This window comes from Adiantum capillus-veneris, chromosome 7 (genome assembly GCF_014529385.1).
Source record: "Adiantum capillus-veneris isolate H3 chromosome 7, ASM1452938v2, whole genome shotgun sequence".
NCBI classification, from domain to species: Eukaryota; Viridiplantae; Streptophyta; class Polypodiopsida; order Polypodiales; family Pteridaceae; genus Adiantum; species Adiantum capillus-veneris.
Genome location: NC_140937.1, coordinates 30,942,633 through 30,949,720, shown reverse-complemented (window position 1 = coordinate 30,949,720; position 7,088 = coordinate 30,942,633). Strand labels below are relative to the sequence as shown.

At 39.9% G+C, this 7,088-nt stretch overlaps 1 pseudogene; it reads right to left on the bottom strand.

Annotated features, from left to right (window-relative positions):
• Positions 1 to 248: 248 nt before the first annotated feature.
• Positions 249 to 6,392, bottom strand: LOC147453633 (uncharacterized; annotated as a pseudogene).
• Between the last annotated feature and the right edge of the window lie 696 nt (positions 6,393 to 7,088).

The following is a 7,088-nucleotide window of genomic DNA, read 5'->3' as shown; positions in this document are numbered from 1 at the left end:
AAGATGATGAATCTCTCAACGTATTTTCTACCATTCATGACACATGAATAAACATTTGCAACTTTCTTGTTCTAGAAATGAGAGAACCTCCTACGAATAGAAAATTACATATTGCAAATCAGAATGCAAAAAAGAACATTTGAGTTGAATAAGCGAAAGAAAATTGCATATTGCAAAAGAATGCAGAAAAGAACATTTGAGTTGGATAACAATAAAGATAGCAATCGAAAGCATCCTTATCTTACCGGTCATACCATATCTTCATAATGATCACTTTCTTGACATTCATTCACACTGTCAAAGAAACCCTTTTTCCTCTCCTTAATATTGGCTATCCCTCCACTATGCGTGACATGAAGCTCCTTCTCTCTTTCCACGATATGACATTTCTCCAAGTCAATCCGCCCTGGACAATTTTGTACCTCCCCTGAAATCAGATTCATCTCCACTAGATACATGCATGATGTCCTTTCTTTCAAATCCACCCACTTACAAGAAAAGACTGGGATGGAATGCATATACCCTTGCCCCTTAGTGAGAGTAAAATACCTATTCCAAACACATAGATATTCACAAGTACACTATATATTATATATTGAAGACAAAAATTTCATTTTTGCACCAAAAGATATCAAACCTATAAACAAAACATTGCATCAATTTCAAAGTTCTTTGTGCTTTATTGAGCACACTTTTCTCTCTAACTACCCCATGAGACTCAAGAGGAAACAAGAATTTTCTTTTCAATTTTGACATCCATGAAATACTTTAGGTCAATTCAATCCTCCAAGAATATCAACAAAGTCCTTGAGGATTGTGTCTACAATCTTGCTGACCTTCTTCAAGAGTAACTCTCTATGAATTCAACTACAAAAAAAAAAAAAAAGCAAATGACTAAGTCAAAAATGTAAGAAATGTAGAACAAAATAGGATCTTGTAGTAAGGAGAGAACAGAGAGATACGATGCAAAGTAGATTAATGACAAATCAAGATTTAGATTAGAATTATTGTAAAGTGATGGCATCATCTATCCATGCACTCTCAAGGTAGAGCTTAGATGGCAATATAGAAAACTAGAGCTAGTAGGCAGGAATACAAAGGGCTAGTTATCCTTCAATAAGGATGTCGTGGTTCATCGAGATGGTCTCCTTATATAGTGCTATAGGTGGGTGGTAGATAAGTGTGTGTAGCATGTGCGGTATTGACTATGCCAACCCACCATCCACGGCCATTGACCATCGGCCATTGTACTAATGGTATGTACATATGTCCATAGTATCACAAAGGATATTCTCAAAAAATTCTTTCAAAAATTTTATCGGGGACATTGCCCCTAAACCACTACTTCAGGGAGTCAGAACCGTTGGTCACCCCAGAACCCCAGCCGCGCGGGTTTTGTGGGGGGGGGGGGGGGTGGGCGGGCGGGGGGGGGGGGCTCTTGATTTTTCTCAGTTCCATCCACGGTCGCAAATAAAGACCTCATCAGTGTGCGAGCTGGAATCCATTATATCTATGTGCACTATTATCTTCTCCTCGTATGAGGGTCTTACAAATTGTGCAACATACATTATAGTGGGCAAAAGTAATAGGTGGGCATTGCAAGTATACTAACAAAAAAACTATGTCTCAAGAGAGAACAAACTTGTTAGTTGTTTTGCTTACCATCTATACACATGATCTCCTCTTGGTAACTGAAACAAATTCTCAGTTGCCTCCTTTGCTTGTAGTAGAGAAAGCCATAGTATCTTGGAATCAATCGAAGCATCAAACAATGTAGTAAGATTTAACTTCTCCAATGTGGTAAGTAAAAGGCATAGCTTGGATGATTGGCTTAGGGCAACCCTCGTCATCCGATTGAGCTCTGCTTTGTAAAGGATTTGGTTGTTCACAGTAGTATTCTACTAGGTACTTGTAACTAAGCTCGGATGCAACCCTTTGTCCCTCAAGGCTCTGCGTGAGCTTGAGGCTGATTTGTATATTTATTGGTGACTTTATAATACAATCACTCACAATTGTGAGTTTTGATTTTTTTTTTAAATGAAAAAAAAATAACTTCTCCAATGTCGCAAAGATTTCACTATCCCAATAAAGTGCCAAAACTTTTTCTTTTCGCATAGCTCCATGTCATGGATGAACAATACTACAAAACTAAACAAAGTGGAAAAATTATTATATCTTACATAGATAATAAATTGGACATACATTTTGTATAAAAGAAAGAGCTCATATCTTTCCAATTATATCTCCATATCGATGTGCAAGCTCTTCACTTTCCTTTTGCTCAAGTTGGATAAGCTCTTCACTAGCCATGGTCATCCTTTGTTAATCCAATATCTTGTTGAGTGCCATTGTCATTTGCACCTTTTATAATATAGACAATAACTTTTTAAAAGAGAAAAACACCTTTAGTATAGAGAAAATCAATAAAAAATACTTACATTATACAATTTATAATCTCATCCCGCAATGTTGTGGGAACAAAAGCATGGTTATTCAAACTACATCAAAGCAAAGATAAAGTTAGTAATCAAATATTTATCAAATAACAAAAACAAGTTTTGATACTTACTAGAGGCGATCTCTGAAACCTTATAAGGATCAATGAAAATACATAAAACCCTTTGATGCTTTTCTCTAGTGCAAGAAAAGCGTTCTTTAATTGCACTCATCCATGCCATTAATCTATGGTTATCTCAACATAGAAAATTCTAGAAAAATAAGATCAAGTAGGTCCAACCAATTTTACTTTTCGGTTGAATTAGAGGGTATCTTCAAAGATACCCTCTTTGAAATCAAAAGAAAACTTGATCAAGGCAAAGATCTCAACGTGTGGGGAGAGAGAGAGATGACACGTGGGAAAGCGAAGACAGAGAGAGAAAAAGAGAGAGAGAGAGAGAGAGAGAGAGAGAGAGATTTTTAAAGGGAAATTCCCTTCAAATTTCAAGAATTCTCAAAATGCCCTTGTGCCTATTTACTTGGTTGGATTGTTCAAGGTTTCCTAATCTTTATTCCTTTTTTACAATTGAAATCACTTGGCTCTAAAAAGCAATTCATCTCCAAACCCTGCCTTGCAAATCCTACCTAACCAACTAGAAGTTGGGGAAGGCAAGGGCAACTCGCAGACGTGAGGAGCACGAGCTGGAGTGCTGTAGCAATTCGCGGGAGGAGGTTGAAGACGTGGCGACAGGAGCGAGAGCAGACGAAGATGAATTTTTTTCAATCAGGGCAGGAACACAAAGAGTAGGGGAGGGTGGCAGCAATGCAGGGAGACACAAATCTCTCTCTCTCTCTCTCTCTCTCTCTCTCTCTCTCTCTCTCTCTCTCTCTCTCAGTATGGTCTGCATTAGAATGGGTGTGTGTGTGTGTGTGTATTTGTGTCATTTGTCTGCAGGTCAGAGACTGGAGCATCTTTGGAGCATGTTGGGCGCAGGAGGAGAGAGGACAAGACTTGGCTATTAAGTAAGGGTGTGTTAAATAGCAGGAGAATCAGATATGAGGTGCATGAGAGGGCATGTCGGTGATCAGTCCACACCGGAGCATGGCACTGCAGGAATGCTATAAGCAAGAGCATCAGATGGGGATCGGAGCTATGTGCAAGTTTGGTGAGGCAATAGTGCTGGCAAGCCTGTAGGACCTCTCTCTCTCTCTCTCTCTCTCTCTCTCTCTCTCTCTCTCTCTCTCTCTCTTTCATTAACTCATGGGGCTATTGTTGCTTCTTGCCTGGGATGGGATAGGAATAGCGTTGCCATGTATTGGTGCCAAAGGCGGACACAACGAGAGAGCAAGGCAGATGAAGATGGGGAACTGCATGGCGATTGAGCATATGCCTGCAAACTCTATAAGAAATAGAAGGGAATATTGCAGGTGAATGGGAGAGAGATGTGAGGGACTAAGAGACAGGCATGGTGGGTGTAGGCAATGGAACAAGCATGGGGGTGATGATGGCGACTAGAACACACATGGCAGGTGTGACATGATCATGCTGACAAGAGACTTTTCGTAGCAATTCTTAGATTTCGTAGATTCGGTGGGAATCTAAAGGGATAATTAATTAATGAGAAGAGAATGGACCGAGTAGGATTAAAGCAATTAAACGTAAGTTTAAATTACATTAAAGATTACCTTGACGGTATCTTATATAGACTAAGTTGATTACCTTAACGGATTGCTTCAAGCTTTTAAACTCCTTAGAGAATGCTATCCTACTCTTCATAGATTTTCCTCTTAGAAGAGAAGAAGGCATCCCGCCTTGCCCTCTGCGTACCTTGTTCTCTTATGGGGTGCCATTTGAGAGATTCTAGAAGGCAGGGCATGGTGCAAGGGATTCAGTAGCAATTATGAGGGTTTGGCAACTAGCATGCGCATTCGAATCAGCGCTTGCGCACGTGAATAAACAACACATCTGCGAACAAATCTACTAAACATCCTAAATCTGTGGACATGCCCAATGTGCTAGGCAATAATAGCTCAGTGTGTTGTGTGCGGTAGGCGAAAAGAAGTAAAATTGCAAGTCACTGTGATGTGTCGGTATGAGTTGGAGCTCTCTCTATTTGCCATGCTAGAATATTGAGGGAATCAAGCGTGTGGTGCACCTAACTATTGCAGATGAAATCAGGTTGTCAAATGTGCATGTTGTAAATTCAAAAAAATTGGTACATTCGAGGCAAGCAAAATGTAAATTAGGGTTGTAGCCCCCCTCCCCCACCCCGAGACTTAAACTCATGACACCTCGCTTGGCAACCCAATGCCCTAACCACTCATCCATGCTTGCTTCTTGAAAATAATGAAAGTCTGCATTGTTCTACAAATGCAAGCAAAATGTAAATTTGAGAAATTTGGTAAATTCGGGTGCTCGATTAGCATTTGTAAATCCGGGTCTCCAGATCCACGGCCCCGATTTTGCCCACACCCATCAAATGCATCCCCACCCTTGATCCACTCGATATTGGTGGCGGGTCATATAGGTGAGCTAGATGTCAGTGCCATTAACCTAATGTTGATGGCCATAACATTGGCTAGGTTTGCTCCAGGCCTCCCTGCGTGATTGCCTATGCTTCCAGTCATGTGGACACATTGAATTATTGGCAAACTAATCTGTAGTAATCCTGCAACTACCCACAAGACCACAAAAGCATACATAAAATCACTCTCATATGCTATCAATATCCCCAATAGCATACATGTAGCACCCAATAGTGTAAACGCATGAGTCCTTCTGTTGTTACCCAACTGTTTCTCTCACTCTTGAATTGACTGGCCTATATAAATTTACCTACAAGTGAACGTGATCATGAACCAAAATCTTGTACAGAAGCAACAAAGGATGCTAGAGTCTAGCGCAGTGTTGAAGGTTTTAGGAAAAAGAAACTCGTAAAATGTGAAGTTGTTGAATTTTTTATGTAAAGATAGTCAGTAGGGTATGCAAGGTAGGGGAGGCATGGTAGGGGTGAGGGTAGAGGCAGGTAAGGTTGAGAGGGTGGGTAGGGCGACACAACTAGATAGGGGCAAGGGTACAAGTGATAGGGGACAAGGGTCTGGATAGGGACGAGGGTATAGCTAATAGGGACGAGATTCTGGATAGGGGCGAGGGTGATTAGGGGCGAGGAATTCTAGGTAGGTAGGGGTGAGGGGGAGAGCGGGTAGGGTGGGAGGGAAGTTAAGGTGGGTAGGGGTGAGGCCAAGGTGAGAGGGTGGATAGGGTGAGAGGGAGCGGGTAGGGGCGAGGGGAATTTAGGTGGGTAGGGGCAAGGGGAGGGCAGATAGGGACAAGGGGGAGTGTAGGTAGGGCCGAGGAAACTAGAACACACACATGGCAGGTGTGACATGATCATGCTGACAAGAGACTTTTTGTAGCAATTCTTAGATTGCGTAGATTCGGTGGGAATCTAAGGGGATAATTAATTAATGAGAAGAGAATGGACCGAGTAAGATCAAGTTACTTCCTCAAAATCCTTCTAGATTGTATTCCACTTTCCAATGATTTCAGGGGTCAACAAACAGTCTTTATGGGTGTAAGACCATATAGAGACAATAAATCTCCCTTTCCCCGCCACATAGCCCTCTTCGCCGAATGCAGTTTTCAAGTCACTAACTTGATTCCTTAAACCTCTAACCTTTGGGTGGGATGAGGATCTACAAAGAGGAATTGGTAAACACTCCCGACAAGACAACAAGGTTGTTTTATTAAGAATATCCTTCCATTTGTCCAAATAAAGCTCTTATTCTTTATTTACTTCAATCCTAACCGTTGGCTTAATAACAAATGGCACAATGGCAAGCTCTTGTTCTTGAGGCCCATGCTCCACCCAAATGTTGTCTTCACATTGAATAATTGTCTCTTCTTGAATTTGAATGTTTTCTCCACTGAATTCCTCATCATCTTGCATCTCCATCTCAGCGACTTTATCTAAGAGGTCACGGATTTTCAAACCTTTGTTTTTTTTTTTTTATATGTGCTTGGTTTTTTTAACCCCACGTTGAGTCGACACTTTTCATGGGATTAATCAAAACAAATGTAGAAAACAACAAATTATATTAAAAATAAATGGCATATAAACCTTTAAAAATAAACGGCATATAAAACTAATGAATATATAAAACTTCTCGCTCAAATTTTATTTAATCAATGAAAGATGACCAAGAGAAGGCTAAACAAGTGAAAGAATCACGATGGCTTTCTAAAATAATTAGAACGTGATAAAATCATTAGGTTGAGTTTAAGTAGAATCAGTGTTCAAAAAAGGATTGCCTCAAGTTAGCCTTGAGCCGGTTGAAAATGGAAACTACCATGGTAAAGGGAATAAAAATTGGTGAAATATGTGAGAAAATAATTCAAAAATCATACAGATTTTAAATTTATGTTAGTATTTCCGGTCCGCTTCTTTGTGGGAAGGAAACTCGGTTGACGGCCACTTAATAAAAAAGACTTTCATGAATATTAACTAGAATTAAGTTATAGAATGTAAGAAAAGTCAAGCCATGCGAGACTTTGAAATGAAATGTAAAATTAAAATAACTCATTAATATTTATGTGTGTGTATCCATAGAATTTACTAGAATTGAAGTTTCACTTTAACATTCTAAAACAA